General features: G+C 37.6%; 1 protein-coding gene across 3 annotated transcripts in view; it reads left to right on the plus strand.

The window, feature by feature from the left end:
- Positions 1 to 19,274, plus strand: part of LOC120469815 (glutamate-rich protein 6) — a 29,663-nt gene that overhangs the window by 2,044 nt on the left and 8,345 nt on the right. The gene's annotated exons all lie outside the window — the stretch shown is intronic.

Consider the following 19,274-nt stretch of genomic DNA (forward strand, 5'->3'; position numbering starts at 1 on the left):
TAGTCCCTGGTTTTTTACCCGATCGGAACCAAACCAGTGCATACATGTTCTATGGAGTCTGAATATCAATAATTATCAAAAACATGTTGAAATTTGTATTCAGGGTCGCTAGGGGGCGCAAATTGATCGTTGTGGGTGGAGCCTATTTTACAAAAATGGCTATAACTCGAGAAGTAAATGAGATATCTTCACCAAACTCAAAACACTTGTGTAGGAGGACATTTTAAGGTCACAGTAAAAAAACGGCGTTGATTGGCCACATGGTGGCGCTATAACATTAAAAAAACATAAAAAGGGCTATGACCACATGACCTTTACCCCAATTGACTTGAAAATTGTTATGCAGTGTCTTGGACCAAGGCCCCATGTATGTGTCTGAGGACATTGGCGTATCTCAAAAAACATGGCCGCCATCGGCCAATGAACTTTGAGCACCTATGAGACAGGGTTAACGGAGGCCGATCGGAACGAAACTCGATGGGCATGTTCGACTCATGGCCCTAGAGGTCTGTAAGAATTTTGAAAAAAATCGGCCACTAGTTGGCGCTAACGAGTTTTATGGCTCTGTAATCACGTGTTGTTGCGCACATCCCCACGAAATGCATATCATTCGATAGATCTCCTCATGATGAACAACTTTGCCTCTAGAACCATTGCTGTCAATCAAATCGTTCATTAAATATTCACGAATATGTTAAAAACCTACTTTTGCGAACTAGTCCCTGGTTTTTTGCCCGATCGGAACCAGACCAGTCTAGGATAATTCTTTGGACTCTCTAGATCAATAATTATCAAAAAAATGTTTTACTTTTTAAATTTGCGCATGGTGTTAAATGGTCATTTAGAAAAGAGGCGTGAGAAAATGCACCCAAAAGCCTATAAATCCTAAATGAAAACTCAGAACTTCACAGAAATTGATGAGCATATGTGTCATAACATGCCGAAGAAGCATGCAAAGTTTCATTGAGATCGGACGATAGGTGGCGCTATAACTGTTAAAAAGCTTCAAAACCATATGTTTCCTATGGTAAATTGCCAGTATTGGCTGTAAAAAATTTGAGCACCTATGAAACAAGGTTAACGAAGGCTTATCGCAACGAAACTCGATGGGCATGTTCAACTCATGGCCCTAAAGGACTGTAAGAATTTTGAAAGAAATCGGCCACTAGTTGGCGCTATCGAGTTTTATGGCTCTGTAATCACGTGGTGTTGCATACATACCCACAATATGTATATCAATTGATAGATCTCCTCATTCTGAACAACTTTGCCTCAAGAACCATTGCTGTAAATCAAATCGTTCGTTAAATATTCACGAATATGTTAAAAACGTACTTTTGCGAACTAGTCCCTGGTTTTTCGCCCGATCGGAACCAGACCAGTCTAGGACAATTCTTTGGATTCTCTAGATCAATAATTATCAAAGAAAATTGAGATTTGTCATTTGTTTTGCTATAACAGGGTCATTTACAAAAGGAGGCATGACATAATGCACCCAAAAGCCTATAAATCCTAAAGGAAAAGTCAGAACTTCACAAAAATTGGTACGCACTTGTGTCATAACTTATTCAGCAAGCATGCAAAGTTTCATGGAGATCGGACAATAGGTGGCGCTATAATTATTAAAAATGTTAACAACAATGTATACCCTATGGTAAATTGCCATTATTGAAACTTAAAACTTAATGTCTTTCGATGCTTTTGTGCTTAAAGGCCTTAAAGGCCTAAACTGCTTGAACCCCGCTAAATGCTGCTTGCAGCTTTAATTATTATTATTATTCTGCCGTAAAACGCATCGTGCAGACCAAACCGTAAGTGCTGCAGCTCTGAAACTTTGTCAAATGGTAGTACAAAAATCGAGGAGAGGTTATCAAATTATGAGCCCGATTGGCCCATAGGTGGCGCTATAGCGACCAATTGCGCGAAACTGCTCATAACTCCTAGACCGTAAGTCGTACACTCAAGTGTCTTATATCGTTGGAAAGCTGGTCACCTGACGAAAAAAACGTATATCTCCGATTTCATTTCCGGTATGCAAATTTTTCCGCCATTTTGAATTTTGTCGAAAAACTACTTTTGCGAACTAGTCCCTGGTTTTTTACCCGATCGGAACCAAACCAGTGCATACATGTTCTATGGAGTCTGAATATCAATAATTATCGAAAACATGTTGAAATTTGTATTCAGGGTCGCTAGGGGGCGCAAATTGATCGTTGTGGGAGGAGCCTATTTTACTAAAATGGCTATAACTCGAGAAGTAAATGAGATATCTTCACCAAACTCAAAACACTTGTGTAGGAGGACATTTTAAGGTCACAGTAAAAAAACGGCGTTGATTGGCCACATGGTGGCGCTATAACATTAAAAAAACATAAAAAGGGCTATGACCACATGACCTTTACCCCAATTGACTTGAAAATTGTTATGCAGTGTCTTGGACCAAGGCCCCATGTATGTGTCTGAGGACATTGGCGTATCTCAAAAAACATGGCCGCCATCGGCCAATGAAGTTTGAGCACCTATGAGACAGGGTTAACGGAGGCCGATCGGAACGAAACTCGATGGGCATGTTCGACTCATGGCCCTAGAGGTCTGTAGGAATTTTGAAAAAAATCGGCCACTAGTTGGCGCTAACGAGTTTTATGGCTCTGTAATCACGTGTTGTTGCGCACATCCCCACGAAATGCATATCATTCGATAGATCTCCTCATGATGAACAACTTTGCCTCTAGAACCATTGCTGTCAATCAAATCGTTCATTAAATATTCACGAATATGTTAAAAACCTACTTTTGCGAACTAGTCCCTGGTTTTTTGCCCGATCGGAACCAGACCAGTCTAGGATAATTCTTTGGACTCTCTAGATCAATAATTATCAAAAAAATGTTGAACTTTTTAAATTTGCGCATGGTGTTAAATGGTCATTTAGAAAAGGGGCGTGAGAAAATGCACCCAAAAGCCTATAAATCCTAAATGAAAACTCAGAACTTCACAGAAATTGATGAGCATATGTGTCATAACATGCCGAAGAAGCATGCAAAGTTTCATTGAGATCGGACTATAGGTGGCGCTATAACTGTTAAAAAGCTTTAAAACCATATGTTTCCTATGGTAAATTGCCAGTATTGGCTGTAAAAAATTTGAGCACCTATGAAACAAGGTTATCGAAAGCCGATCGCAACGAAACTCGATGGGCATGTTCAACTCATGGCCCTAAAGGTCTGTAACAATTTTGAAAGAAATCGGCCATTAGTTGGCGCTAACGAGTTTTATGGCTCTGTAATCACGAGGTGTTGCGCACATTCCCACGAAATGCAATTTCATTTCATAGATCTCCTCATGATGAACAACTTTGCCTCTAGAACCATTGCTGTCAATCAAATTGTTTTTTAAATATTCACAAATATGTTAAAACCTAATTTTGCGAACTAGTCCCTGGTTTTTTGCCCGATGGGAACCAGACCAGTCTAGGACAATTTTTTGGACTCTCTAGATCAATAATTATCAAAAAAAATTTGAGATTTGTCATTTGTTTTGCTATAACAGGGTCATTTACAAAAGGAGGCATGACAAAATGCACCCAAAAGCCTATAAATCCTAAAGGAAAAGTCAGAACTTCACAAAAATTGGTACGCACTTGTGTCATATTTTATTCAGCAAGCATGCAAAGTTTCATGGAGATCGGACAATAGGTGGCGCTATAATTGTTAAAAATGTTAACAACAATGTATACCCTATGGTAAATTGCCATTATTGAAACTTAAAACTTAATGTCTTTCGATGCTTTTGTGCTTAAAGGCCTTAAAGGCCTAAACTGCTTGAACCCCGCTAAATGCTGCTTGCAGCTTTAATTATTATTATTATTATTATTATTATTCTGCCGTAAAACGCATCGTGCAGACCAAACCGTAAGGGCTGGAGACCTGAAACTTTGTCAGATGGTAGTACAAAAATCGAGGAGAGGTTATCAAATTATGAGCCCAATTGGCCCATAGGTGGCGCTATAGCGACCAATTGCGCGAAATGGCTCATAGCTCCTAGACCGTAAGTCGTACACTCAAGTGTCTTATATCATTGGAAAGCTGGTCACCTGACGAAAAAAACGTATATCTCCGATTTCATTTCCGGTATGCAAATTTTTCCGCCATTTTGAATTTTGTCAAAAAACTACTTTTGCAAACTAGTCCCTGGATTTTTGCCCGATCGGAACCAAACCAGTGCAGAAATGTTCTCTGGAGTCTGAAGATCAATAATTATCAAAAAAATGTTGAAATTTCTATTTCCGGTCGCTAGGGGAAGCAAAATAAACGTTGTGGGAGGAGCCTATTTTACTAAATTGGCTATAACTCAAGAAGTAAATGAGATATCTTCACCAAACTCGGTACACATGTGTACGAGTTCAATTTGAGGTCACAGTAAAAAAATAGCGACGATTGAACACTAGGTGGCGCTATAACATGAAAAAAACATAAAAAGGGCTATGACCACATGACCGTTAGTCCGATTGACTTGAAAATTGGTATGCAGTGTCTTGGACCAAGGCCCCATGTATATCTATGAGGACATTGGCGTATGTAAAAAAACATGGCCGCCATCGGCCAATGAAGTTTGAGCACCTGTGAGACAAGGTTAACGGAGGCCCATCGGAACGAAACTCGATGGGCATGTTCGACTCATGGCCCTAGAGGTCTGTAAGAATTTTGAAAAAAATCGGCCACTAGTTGGCGCTAACGAGTTTTATGGCTCTGTAATCACGTGGTGTTGCGCATATCCCCACAAAATGCATATCTTTTGATAGATCTCCTCATGATGAACAACTTTGCCTCAAGAACCATTGCTGTCAATCAAATCGTTCATTAAATATTCACAAATATGTTAAAAACCTACTTTTGCGAACTAGTCCCTGGTTTTTTGCTCGATCGGAACCAGACCAGTCTAGGACAATTCTCTGGACTCTCTAGATCAATAATTATCAAAAAAAAGTTGAACTTTGACATTTGTTTTGCTATAACAGGGTCATTTACAAAAGGGGGCGTGACAAAATGCACCCAAAAGCCTATAAATCCTAAAGGAAAACTCAGAACATCCCAAAAATTGATGAGCATATGTGTCATCACATCATTAACAAGCATGCAAAGTTTCATGGAGATCGGACTATAGGTGGCGCTATAACTGTTAAAAATGTTAAAAACAATGTAATCCCTATGGTAAATTGCCATTATTGACTGTAAATGGTGTTTTCCATCTCTGATCATATCATAATGTTAAAACCAGTGCAGTACAATTCTTTGGACTCTCTAGATCAATAATTATAAGAAAAAGTTAAACTACGTCATGTGGATGACTATAATAGGATGGCTTCAACATTTAGTGTGTTGAAGCCATCTATTACTACACTTTCAGTGTCCCTGAAAGCATTGATCTCTTCAATAAACAAGTCAGAACATGTGACATTAAATAATCATGAACATTTACAGACAGATCTGACAAAATATGCCTAAATAACAGTTAAAAAAGTGAAATGATATCAAAATGATGGTCTATTAAGCCAATAAGTGGTGTTTTACTGCCCTCTGCTGTTCAAAATAGTAATTGTCTCACCACTTAACTATAATTAATTTTATGACTTTATTAATTATCTATTTTAACATTTGCAATCACATTTGGTCAAATATTGAACACAATCATTTTTTTGTCAAAGTTTATCACTTCAGTTGTTCTGAATCTTCACATAATTGCTATTAACGTGGTAAATAGCTATACTGTATTCCTAGAATCACATTAAAATCCAATCATCCAAGCCCCAATCACTTTAAATAATGATAAATCATGCTAGAACGTGGTAAATTAATGTACACTATGGTCAGAGGTGTAGTGGTAAAAAAAGAGGTGGGTAAACTATAAATTCTGGTGTATTATTTCGAATAATAAGACACTATGGGCTGTTACTCTAGGGGCTGATCAAATTAAATCATTTACACTGAAAAAACACAATTGCATAAAATAATGTTATGACATTTATTTAAATTTACATAAGAAACTGGGAAAGAATGATACTACTTTTAAACATTTAACACTAAACCGCCAGTAGGTGGTGGCAGGCGACCGTCTTAATGAGTGAGTCATTCAATTCATTCATTCAAACGATTCGTTCAAACGGCTGATCATTCAAGAATGAGACCGATGTTTTTGAATGTGTCTTTGAATCTTTGACTCAATCGATTCGTTCAAAATGCTGAATGATTCAGTAATGAAAACACGTCGAGTGTTCCTGTGACATGTGCCGTGGTTCTGCTGTGTTGTTTGGAACTATTTTCGCTGCTGAAACACAACAAAAACAGCCAATATAGCATCTAAAATGTAAGTGATTTAATTTTTTACTGTTTATTGAACTGTTGTAGGAAATCAATGTCACATTTTCAATCGTGATGGTGTTCAGGAAGAATAAGAGACCCCATTTACACCTGGTATTAAAATGCGATCTGTATCCAGACAAGTTATCCGGATAATAAGTACCGATTCCATTTACACCTGGCCACATAAATGTGTTTTTGCAAAACGGATATAAATCCGATCTTAAACTCCCGCGTATGCAGATTTAATGGATTGAACGACACCAAAAGCAACAGATATGAGCTGCATTTCGTTGGTCATCAGCTAATTTCCAAATCAAAGACATCAATAAAAGAGTGGCAACACCGCTGGTAAGATAATTTCGTTTCTTTACTTGAAGATGATTGTGTGTTAAGCGTCTGTGACTTACTTTCACTTTTATTTGCGATGTTTGCACGTTGGCTCGATGAATAGACGCTCATGAGCGGTGATGGGTGATCCGTGTCGCAGTAGCGCCGTCATATCTGACTATAACATGACTTATAGCCTATATAACAAGCTTACTCGTTTATTTTTTTGCCTTTTTGGGAGGAGTAAAATATACATATGTGGTTTCAACAACCAGATTGCGTTTACACCTAGTAAAGATCCGGACACAATGCGAGCCAGACTACCTGCAGATGTGGTCAGGCAGATCCAATCGCGATCACAACGCATTTACACCTTGCATTAACATGCGTTTTTTTATTATCCGGATAACTTATCTGGATACAGATCGCATTTTAATACCAGGTGTAAATGGGGTCTGAGTGTGTTCTGCGCTCATTTGTGTAGATTTCTGCTCGAGAGGCTGCGCGAGGATCAACAGTACAACCTTACCGTCAGTAATAGTCAACAACACAGTAATGCAGCGCAATATAAGAGTTCGTCTTAGGTGCCTGTTGACTTTGGATCAATGCATTGTTTGTGTGTTGTTGCATAAGGAGATAAAGAAATAATACAATTGGTGACAGTGATCAATCAACACAAAAGGAACAATGATATAAATGAACAAAGATATGAGTACTAATCACAATAAAACAGGCTGTAAAAAAATCATTGAAACAAACAATCTTTCAACATGGCTCAGGGCACATGTCTGGCAAACAAATTAATCAATTAGCAGCGCACAGGCTGACAGTGACATTAAATCATAAAAAGGCATAAACAATGTAAACACAATCAAATTAATAGATGGACTCACGTAATTCATGAAGACACACACAGTTATGCATCAAAATGCCAGGAAAGAGTGCAAAGAATGAGCCAAAGTGTTCACAATCAATTGAAATTGAAAAAGCGAAATGGAGTTGAAAGAGATTAGAAAGGAAATCTTTTCAATTACTATTATGAATTATTTAATTATATCCATTATGCAATATTGGTTGGTGTTTTTCTATAAATCCAGCAATGAACATGTAACAAGAAAAGTCATTGAGAAGAAAATAACAGTCAGCCATTACCTCATGAACCATGGTTAAACCAACAACTAATAAAATACAATTGTGAACATTATGAACCCCAACACCACAGTGAAGGACGCTTAACAGACAGAATAAGTTAGGGATTACGCAAAGCCTGCGGGTTTATATTCGCTATAACAACCGCCTCGCTCTACATTACCCTGCTTATTACATTGCTACCTACCAAGTAAATCAATAATTTGACTCAAAATATAGATATAAACAGTAGTTTATTGATTTAAAAAACGATTGCCGATAAAAAAGAAAAATAGTCCGTTCTGTCTCTACGTTTAGAATCCATGGCAACGCTCTGTTTTTCATGGCAACGGTGTGTTATACTTATAAGCAGCGGCCTGTTATAAAAACAGACCGCACTCTACATTAGAATTCAACCAAGCCATATAAGAAACAAATAATTACCGTTACCAAGCTAACAGAGCTACGTAAACAGAGCGAACAGGAGAGCACTCGTCTGCAGACGTCAATAATGGAATATACTCCCGATCAAACTCCGCTTCCCGAAAGTTATAAACTGCCTCTGGAACCTGGTTAAGCTACAAACATCTATTCAACAAAAATAGTGATGCAGTTAAGTGTTTTTTCGCTCAGCCGAGCCCTCTCTGTTGCTGTGTGGAGCAGCCTGTGTCAGTCACCTCTTTCTGAACGTTGCTCACTCAACTCGCGCACTGCGGTCTCGTGAGGAACGCAGCTTTTTGACATACAGTATTTCTTGTTCCCGAACACAAATATTTTTTAAGTATTTGTTCGGAATAAGTATTCGTAAAAAACACATTATTTGTGCCTTTCCGAATACCGTATTCGGCTCCACCCCTAGTACACACTATATTTTGCATAGTTAATTTATTTAACAAATTTCTTTTTGTTAATGTTTTGCAGTCAAACTATACATATACTGTACACACTATAAATGTGTGTGTGTTTGTGTGTGTGTGTGTGTGCGTGTGCGTGCGTGCGTTTGTGTGTAAGCATGCTTTATGAAGTTAACATGAAAAAAATGGTTTGCTTTAGTGCAGAATAGTGGAGAAACAAAGCATTTCAAAATGGAAGTGTGCCAATAAGTGGTCTTCTACTGCCCTCTGCTGGCCACTTTTCTTATTAATAGTCTTTTCACATGCTATATTGTGGTAAACCATCCTATAACATGGTATATCAAGGTAAACTATGGAAAATCATGTTAGATTCATGGTAAATCATACTAGAACATGGTAAATCATGAAAAATAACATTGAAATATGGTTTATCATGGTAAATAATGCTTGCTACATAAAACTTAATGTCTTTTGATGCTTTTGTGCTTAAAGGCCTTAAAGGCCTAAACTGCTTGAACCCCGCAAAATGCTGCTTGCAGCTTTAATTATTATTATTATTATTATTATTATTATTATTATTCTGCCGTAAAACGCATCGTGCAGACCAAACCGTAAGTGCTGCAGTTCTGAAACTTTGTCAGATGGTAGTACAAAAATCGAGGAGAGGTTATCAAATTATGAGCCCGATTGGCCCATAGGTGGCGCTATAGCGACCAATTGCGCAAAACTGCTCATAACTCCTAGACCGTAAGTCGTACACTCAAGTGTCTTATATCGTTGGAAAGCTGGTCACCTGACGAGAAAAACGTATATCTCCGATTTCATTTCCGTCATGATAGATTTTCCGCCATTTTGAATTTTGTCGAAAAACTACTTTTGCGAACTAGTCCCTGGATTTTTGCCCGATCGGAACCAAACCAGTGCAGAAATGTTCTCTGGAGTCTGAAGATTAATAATTATCAAAAAAATGTTGAAATTTCTCGTTCCGGTCGCTAGGGGAAGCAAAATAAACGTTGTGGGAGGAGCCTATTTTACTAAAATGGCTATAGCTCGAGAAGTAAATGAGATATCTTCACCAAACTCGGTACACATGTGTAAGAGTTCAATTTGAGGTGACAGTAAAAAAATCGCGACGATTGAACACTAGGTGGCGCTATAAAATGAAAAAAACAGATAAACACCTGACCGTCAGTCCGATTGACTTGAAAATTGGTATGCAGTGTCTTGGTCCAAGGCCTCATGTAAGTCTATAAGGACATTGGTGTATCTCAAAAAACATGGCCGCCATCGGCCAATGAAGTTTGAGCATCTATGAAACAAGGTTAACAAAGGCCGATCGGAACGAAACTCGTTGGGAATGTTCGACTCATGGCCCTAGAGGTCTGTAAAAATTTTGAAAGAAATCGGCCACTAGTTGGCGCTAACGAGTTTTATTGCTCTGTAATCACGTGGTGTTGCACACACCCCCACAAAATGTATATCAATTGATAGATCTCCTCATGATGAACAACTTTGCCTCAAGAACCATTGCTGTCAATCAATTCGTTCGTTAAATATTCACGAATATGTTAAAAACCTACTTTTGCGAACTAGTCCCTGGTTTTTTGCCCGATCGGAACCAGACTAGTCTAGGATAATTCTTTGGACTCTCTTGATCAATAATTATCCAAAAAAAGTTCAACTTTGTCATTTGTCTTGCTATAACAGGGTCATTTACAAAAGGGGGCGTGACAAAAAGCCCCCAAAAGCCTGTAAATCCTAAAGGAAAACTCAGAACTTTACAAAAATTGATGAGCATATGTGTCATAACATGCTGAAGAAGCATGCACAGTTTCATGGAGATCGGACCATAGGTGGCGCTATAACTGTTAAAAAGCTTTAAAACCATGTATTTCCAATGGTAAATTGCCAGTATTGGCTGTAAATGGTGTTTTCCATCTCTGATCATATCGTAATGTTAAAACCAGTGCAGTACAATTCTCTGGACTCTCTAGATCAATAATTATAACAAAAAGTTGAACTACGTCATGTGGATGACTATAATAGGATGGCTTCAACATTTAGTGTGTTGAAGCCATCTATTACTACACTTTCAGTGTCCCTGAAAGCGTTGATCTCTTCAATAAACAAGTCAGAACACGTGACATTAAATAATCATGAACATTTTCAGACAGATCTGACAAAATATGCCTAAATAACAGTTAAAAAAGGTGAAATGATATCAAAATGATGGTCTATTAAGCCAATAAGTGGTGTTTTACTGCCCTCTGCTGTTCAAGATAGTAAGTGTCTCACTACTCAACTATAATTAATATTATGACTTTATTAATGATCTATTTTAACATTTGCAATCACATTTAGTCAAATATTGATCACAATCATTTTTTTTTGTCAAAGTTTATCACTTCAGTTGTTCTGAATCTTCACATAATTGCTATTAACGTGGTAAATAGCTATACTATATTCCTAGAATCACATTAAAATCCAATCATCCAAGCCCCAATCACTGTAAATAATGATAAATCATGCTAGAACGTGGTAAATTAATGTACACTATGGTCAGAGGTGTAGTGGTAAAAAAAGAGGTGGGTAAACTATAAATTCTGGTGTATTATTTCGAATAATAAGACACTATGGGCTGTTACTCTAGGGGCTGATCAAATTAAATCATTTACACTGAAAAAACACAATTGCATAAAATAATGTTATGACATTTATTTAAATTTACATAAGAAACTGGGAAAGAATGATACTACTTTTAAACATTTAACACTAAACCGCCAGTAGGTGGTGGCAGGCGACCGTCTTAATGAGTGAGTCATTCAATTCATTCATTCAAACGATTCGTTCAAACGGCTGATCATTCAAGAATGAGACCGATGTTTTTGAATGTGTCTTTGAATCTTTGACTCAATCGATTCGTTCAAAATGCTGAATGATTCAGTAATGAAAACACGTCGAGTGTTCCTGTGACATGTGCCGTGGTTCTGCTGTGTTGTTTGGAACTATTTTCGCTGCTGAAACACAACAAAAACAGCCAATATAGCATCTAAAATGTAAGTGATTTAATTTTTTACTGTTTATTGAACTGTTGTAGGAAATCAATGTCACATTTTCAATCGTGATGGTGTTCAGGAAGAATAAGAGACCCCATTTACACCTGGTATTAAAATGCGATCTGTATCCAGACAAGTTATCCGGATAATAAGTACCGATTCCATTTACACCTGGCCACATACATGTGTTTTTGCAAAATGGATATAAATCCGATCTTAAACTCCCGCGTATGCAGATTTAATGGATTGAACGACACCAAAAGCAACAGATATGAGCTGCATTTCGTTGATCATCAGCTAATTTCCAAATCAAAGACATCAATAAAAGAGTGGCAACACCGCTGGTAAGATAATTTCGTTTCTTTACTTGAAGATGATTGTGTGTTAAGCGTCTGTGACTTACTTTCACTTTTATTTGCGATGTTTGCACGTTGGCTCGATGAATAGACGCTCATGAGCGGTGATGGGTGATCCGTGTCGCAGTAGCGCCGTCATATCTGACTATAACATGACTTATAGCCTATATAACAAGCTTACTCGTTTATTTTTTTGCCTTTTTGGGAGGAGTAAAATATACATATGTGGTTTCAACAACCAGATTGCGTTTACACCTAGTAAAGATCCGGACACAATGCGAGCCAGACTACCTGTAGATGTGGTCAGGCAGATCCAATCGCGATCACAACGCATTTACACCTTGCATTAACATGCGTTTTTTTATTATCCGGATAACTTATCTGGATACAGATCGCATTTTAATACCAGGTGTAAATGGGGTCTGAGTGTGTTCTGCGCTCATTTGTGTAGATTTCTGCTCGAGAGGCTGCGCGAGGGTCAACAGTACAACCTTACCGTCAGTAATAGTCAACAACACAGTAATGCAGCGCAATATAAGAGTTCGTCTTAGGTGCCTGTTGACTTTGGATCAATGCATTGTTTGTGTGTTGTTGCATAAGGAGATAAAGAAATAACACAATTGGTGACAGTGATCAATCAACACAAAAGGAACAATGATATAAATGAACAAAGATATGAGTACTAATCACAATAAAACAGGCTGTAAAAAAATCATTGAAACAAACAATCTTTCAACATGGCTCAGGGCACATGTCTGGCAAACAAATTAATCAATTAGCAGCGCACAGGCTGACAGTGACATTAAATCATGAAAAGGCATAAACAATGTAAACACAATCAAATTAATAGATGGACTCACGTAATTCATGAAGACACACACAGTTATGCATCAAAATGCCAGGAAAGAGTGCAAAGAATGAGCCAAAGGGTTCACAATCAATTTATAGGCAACAGGTGAGTCGTGCATGGTGAAGTGGCAGAGTCTCATTGAAAAAGCGAAATGGAGTTGAAAGAGATTAGAAAGGAAATCTTTTCAATTACTATTATGAATTATTTAATTATATCCATTATGCAATATTGGTTGGTGTTTTTCTATAAATCCAGCAATGAACATGTAACAAGAAAAGTCATTGAGAAGAAAATAACAGTCAGCCATTACCTCATGAACCATGGTTAAACCAACAACTAATAAAATACAATTGTGAACATTATGAACCCCAACACCACGGTGAAGGACGCTTAACAGACAGAATAAGTTAGGGATTACGCAAAGCCTGCGGGTTTATATTTGCTGTAACAACCGCCTCGCTCTACATTACCCTGCTTATTACATTGCTACCTACCAAGTAAATCAATAATTTGACTCAAAATATAGATATAAACAGGAGTTTATTGATTTAAAAAACGATTGCCGATAAAAAAGAAAAATAGTCCGTTCTGTCTCTACGTTTAGAATCCATGGCAACGCTCTGTTTTTCATGGCAACGGTGTGTTATACTTATAAGCAGCGGCCTGTTATAATAACAGACCGCACTCTACATTAGAATTCAACCAAGCCATATAAGAAACAAATAATTACCGTTACCAAGCTAACAGAGCTACGTAAACAGAGCGAACAGGAGAGCACTCGTCTGCAGACGTCAATAATGGAATATACTCCCGATCAAACTCCGCTTCCCGAAAGTTATAAACTGCCTCTGGAACCTAGTTAAGGTACAAACATCTATTCAACAAAAATAGTGATGCAGTTAAGTGTTTTTTCGCTCAGCCGAGCCCTCTCTGTTGCTGTGTGGAGCAGCCTGTGTCAGTCACCTCTTCCTGAACGTCGCTCACTCAACTCGCGCACTGCGGTCTCATGAGGAACGCAGCTTTTTGACATACAGTATTTCTTGTTCCCGAACACAAATATTTTTTAAGTATTTGTTCGGAATAAGTATTCGTAAAAAACACATTATTTGTGCCTTTCCGAATACCGTATTCGGCTCCACCCCTAGTACACACTATATTTTGCATAGTTAATTTATTTAACAAATTTCTTTTTGTTAATGTTTTGCAGTCAAACTATACATATACTGTACACACTATAAATGTGTGTGTGTTTGTGTGTGTGTGTGTGCGTGTGCGTGCGTTTGTGTGTAAGCATGCTTTATGAAGTTAACATGAAAAAAATGGTTTGCTTTAGTGCAGAATAGTGGAGAAACAAAGCATTTCAAAATGGAAGTGTGCCAATAAGTGGTCTTCTACTGCCCTCTGCTGGCCACTTTTCTTATTAATAGTCTTTTCACATGCTATATTGTGGTAAACCATCCTATAACATGGTATATCAAGGTAAACTATGGAAAATCATGTTAGATTCATGGTAAATCATACTAGAACATGGTAAATCATGAAAAATAACATTGAAATATGGTTTATCATGGTAAATAATGCTTGCTACATAAAACTTAATGTCTTTTGATGCTTTTGTGCTTAAAGGCCTTAAAGGCCTAAACTGCTTGAACCCCGCAAAATGCTGCTTGCAGCTTTAATTATTATTATTATTATTATTATTATTATTATTATTCTGCCGTAAAACGCATCGTGCAGACCAAACCGTAAGTGCTGCAGTTCTGAAACTTTGTCAGATGGTAGTACAAAAATCGAGGAGAGGTTATCAAATTATGAGCCCGATTGGCCCATAGGTGGCGCTATAGCGACCAATTGCGCAAAACTGCTCATAACTCCTAGACCGTAAGTCGTACACTCAAGTGTCTTATATCGTTGGAAAGCTGGTCACCTGACGAGAAAAACGTATATCTCCGATTTCATTTCCGTCATGATAGATTTTCCGCCATTTTGAATTTTGTCGAAAAACTACTTTTGCGAACTAGTCCCTGGATTTTTGCCCGATCGGAACCAAACCAGTGCAGAAATGTTCTCTGGAGTCTGAAGATTAATAATTATCAAAAAAATGTTGAAATTTCTCGTTCCGGTCGCTAGGGGAAGCAAAATAAACGTTGTGGGAGGAGCCTATTTTACTAAAATGGCTATAGCTCGAGAAGTAAATGAGATATCTTCACCAAACTCGGTACACATGTGTAAGAGTTCAATTTGAGGTGACAGTAAAAAAATCGCGACGATTGAACACTAGGTGGCGCTATAAAATGAAAAAAACAGATAAACACCTGACCGTCAGTCCGATTGACTTGAAAATTGGTATGCAGTGTCTTGGTCCAAGGCCTCATGTAAGTCTATAAGGACATTGGTGTATCTCAAAAAACATGGCCGCCATCGGCCAATGAAGTTTGAGCATCTATGAAACAAGGTTAACGAAGGCCGATCGGAACGAAACTCGTTGGGAATGTTCGACTCATGGCCCTAGAGGTCTGTAAAAATTTTGAAAGAAATCGGCCACTAGTTGGCGCTAACGAGTTTTATTGCTCTGTAATCACGTGGTGTTGCACACACCCCCACAAAATGTATATCAATTGATAGATCTCCTCATGATGAACAACTTTGCCTCAAGAACCATTGCTGTCAATCAATTCGTTCGTTAAATATTCACGAATATGTTAAAAACCTACTTTTGCGAACTAGTCCCTGGTTTTTTGCCCGATCGGAACCAGACTAGTCTAGGATAATTCTTTGGACTCTCTTGATCAATAATTATCCAAAAAAAGTTCAACTTTGTCATTTGTCTTGCTATAACAGGGTCATTTACAAAAGGGGGCGTGACAAAAAGCCCCCAAAAGCCTGTAAATCCTAAAGGAAAACTCAGAACTTTACAAAAATTGATGAGCATATGTGTCATAACATGCTGAAGAAGCATGCACAGTTTCATGGAGATCGGACCATAGGTGGCGCTATAACTGTTAAAAAGCTTTAAAACCATGTATTTCCAATGGTAAATTGCCAGTATTGGCTGTAAATGGTGTTTTCCATCTCTGATCATATCGTAATGTTAAAACCAGTGCAGTACAATTCTCTGGACTCTCTAGATCAATAATTATAACAAAAAGTTGAACTACGTCATGTGGATGACTATAATAGGATGGCTTCAACATTTAGTGTGTTGAAGCCATCTATTACTACACTTTCAGTGTCCCTGAAAGCGTTGATCTCTTCAATAAACAAGTCAGAACACGTGACATTAAATAATCATGAACATTTTCAGACAGATCTGACAAAATATGCCTAAATAACAGTTAAAAAAGGTGAAATGATATCAAAATGATGGTCTATTAAGCCAATAAGTGGTGTTTTACTGCCCTCTGCTGTTCAAGATAGTAAGTGTCTCACTACTCAACTATAATTAATATTATGACTTTATTAATGATCTATTTTAACATTTGCAATCACATTTAGTCAAATATTGATCACAATCATTTTTTTTTGTCAAAGTTTATCACTTCAGTTGTTCTGAATCTTCACATAATTGCTATTAACGTGGTAAATAGCTATACTATATTCCTAGAATCACATTAAAATCCAATCATCCAAGCCCCAATCACTGTAAATAATGATAAATCATGCTAGAACGTGGTAAATTAATGTACACTATGGTCAGAGGTGTAGTGGTAAAAAAAGAGGTGGGTAAACTATAAATTCTGGTGTATTATTTCGAATAATAAGACACTATGGGCTGTTACTCTAGGGGCTGATCAAATTAAATCATTTACACTGAAAAAACACAATTGCATAAAATAATGTTATGACATTTATTTAAATTTACATAAGAAACTGGGAAAGAATGATACTACTTTTAAACATTTAACACTAAACCGCCAGTAGGTGGTGGCAGGCGACCGTCTTAATGAGTGAGTCATTCAATTCATTCATTCAAACGATTCGTTCAAACGGCTGATCATTCAAGAATGAGACCGATGTTTTTGAATGTGTCTTTGAATCTTTGACTCAATCGATTCGTTCAAAATGCTGAATGATTCAGTAATGAAAACACGTCGAGTGTTCCTGTGACATGTGCCGTGGTTCTGCTGTGTTGTTTGGAACTATTTTCGCTGCTGAAACACAACAAAAACAGCCAATATAGCATCTAAAATGTAAGTGATTTAATTTTTTACTGTTTATTGAACTGTTGTAGGAAATCAATGTCACATTTTCAATCGTGATGGTGTTCAGGAAGAATAAGAGACCCCATTTACACCTGGTATTAAAATGCGATCTGTATCCAGACAAGTTATCCGGATAATAAGTACCGATTCCATTTACACCTGGCCACATACATGTGTTTTTGCAAAATGGATATAAATCCGATCTTAAACTCCCGCGTATGCAGATTTAATGGATTGAACGACACCAAAAGCAACAGATATGAGCTGCATTTCGTTGATCATCAGCTAATTTCCAAATCAAAGACATCAATAAAAGAGTGGCAACACCGCTGGTAAGATAATTTCGTTTCTTTACTTGAAGATGATTGTGTGTTAAGCGTCTGTGACTTACTTTCACTTTTATTTGCGATGTTTGCACGTTGGCTCGATGAATAGACGCTCATGAGCGGTGATGGGTGATCCGTGTCGCAGTAGCGCCGTCATATCTGACTATAACATGACTTATAGCCTATATAACAAGCTTACTCGTTTATTTTTTTGCCTTTTTGGGAGGAGTAAAATATACATATGTGGTTTCAACAACCAGATTGCGTTTACACCTAGTAAAGATCCGGACACAATGCGAGCCAGACTACCTGTAGATGTGGTCAGGCAGATCCAATCGCGATCACAACGCATTTACACCTTGCATTAACATGCGTTTTTTTATTATCCGGATAACTTATCTGGATACAGATCGCATTTTAATACCAGGTGTAAATGGGGTCTGAGTGTGTTCTGCGCTCATTTGTGTAGATTTCTGCTCGAGAGGCTGCGCGAGGGTCAACAGTACAACCTTACCGTCAGTAATAGTCAACAACACAGTAATGCAGCGCAATATAAGAGTTCGTCTTAGGTGCCTGTTGACTTTGGATCAATGCATTGTTTGTGTGTTGTTGCATAAGGAGATAAAGAAATAACACAATTGGTGACAGTGATCAATCAACACAAAAGGAACAATGATATAAATGAACAAAGATATGAGTACTAATCACAATAAAACAGGCTGTAAAAAAATCATTGAAACAAACAATCTTTCAACATGGCTCAGGGCACATGTCTGGCAAACAAATTAATCAATTAGCAGCGCACAGGCTGACAGTGACATTAAATCATGAAAAGGCATAAACAATGTAAACACAATCAAATTAATAGATGGACTCACGTAATTCATGAAGACACACACAGTTATGCATCAAAATGCCAGGAAAGAGTGCAAAGAATGAGCCAAAGGGTTCACAATCAATTTATAGGCAACAGGTGAGTCGTGCATGGTGAAGTGGCAGAGTCTCATTGAAAAAGCGAAATGGAGTTGAAAGAGATTAGAAAGGAAATCTTTTCAATTACTATTATGAATTATTTAATTATATCCATTATGCAATATTGGTTGGTGTTTTTCTATAAATCCAGCAATGAACATGTAACAAGAAAAGTCATTGAGAAGAAAATAACAGTCAGCCATTACCTCATGAACCATGGTTAAACCAACAACTAATAAAATACAATTGTGAACATTATGAACCCCAACACCACGGTGAAGGACGCTTAACAGACAGAATAAGTTAGGGATTACGCAAAGCCTGCGGGTTTATATTTGCTGTAACAACCGCCTCGCTCTACATTACCCTGCTTATTACATTGCTACCTACCAAGTAAATCAATAATTTGACTCAAAATATAGATATAAACAGGAGTTTATTGATTTAAAAAACGATTGCCGATAAAAAAGAAAAATAGTCCGTTCTGTCTCTACGTTTAGAATCCATGGCAACGCTCTGTTTTTCATGGCAACGGTGTGTTATACTTATAAGCAGCGGCCTGTTATAATAACAGACCGCACTCTACATTAGAATTCAACCAAGCCATATAAGAAACAAATAATTACCGTTACCAAGCTAACAGAGCTACGTAAACAGAGCGAACAGGAGAGCACTCGTCTGCAGACGTCAATAATGGAATATACTCCCGATCAAACTCCGCTTCCCGAAAGTTATAAACTGCCTCTGGAACCTAGTTAAGGTACAAACATCTATTCAACAAAAATAGTGATGCAGTTAAGTGTTTTTTCGCTCAGCCGAGCCCTCTCTGTTGCTGTGTGGAGCAGCC

Source organism: Pimephales promelas, chromosome 5 (assembly GCF_988280905.1).
Source record: "Pimephales promelas chromosome 5, fPimPro1.hap1.1, whole genome shotgun sequence".
Lineage (NCBI taxonomy): Eukaryota > Metazoa > Chordata > Actinopteri > Cypriniformes > Leuciscidae > Pimephales > Pimephales promelas.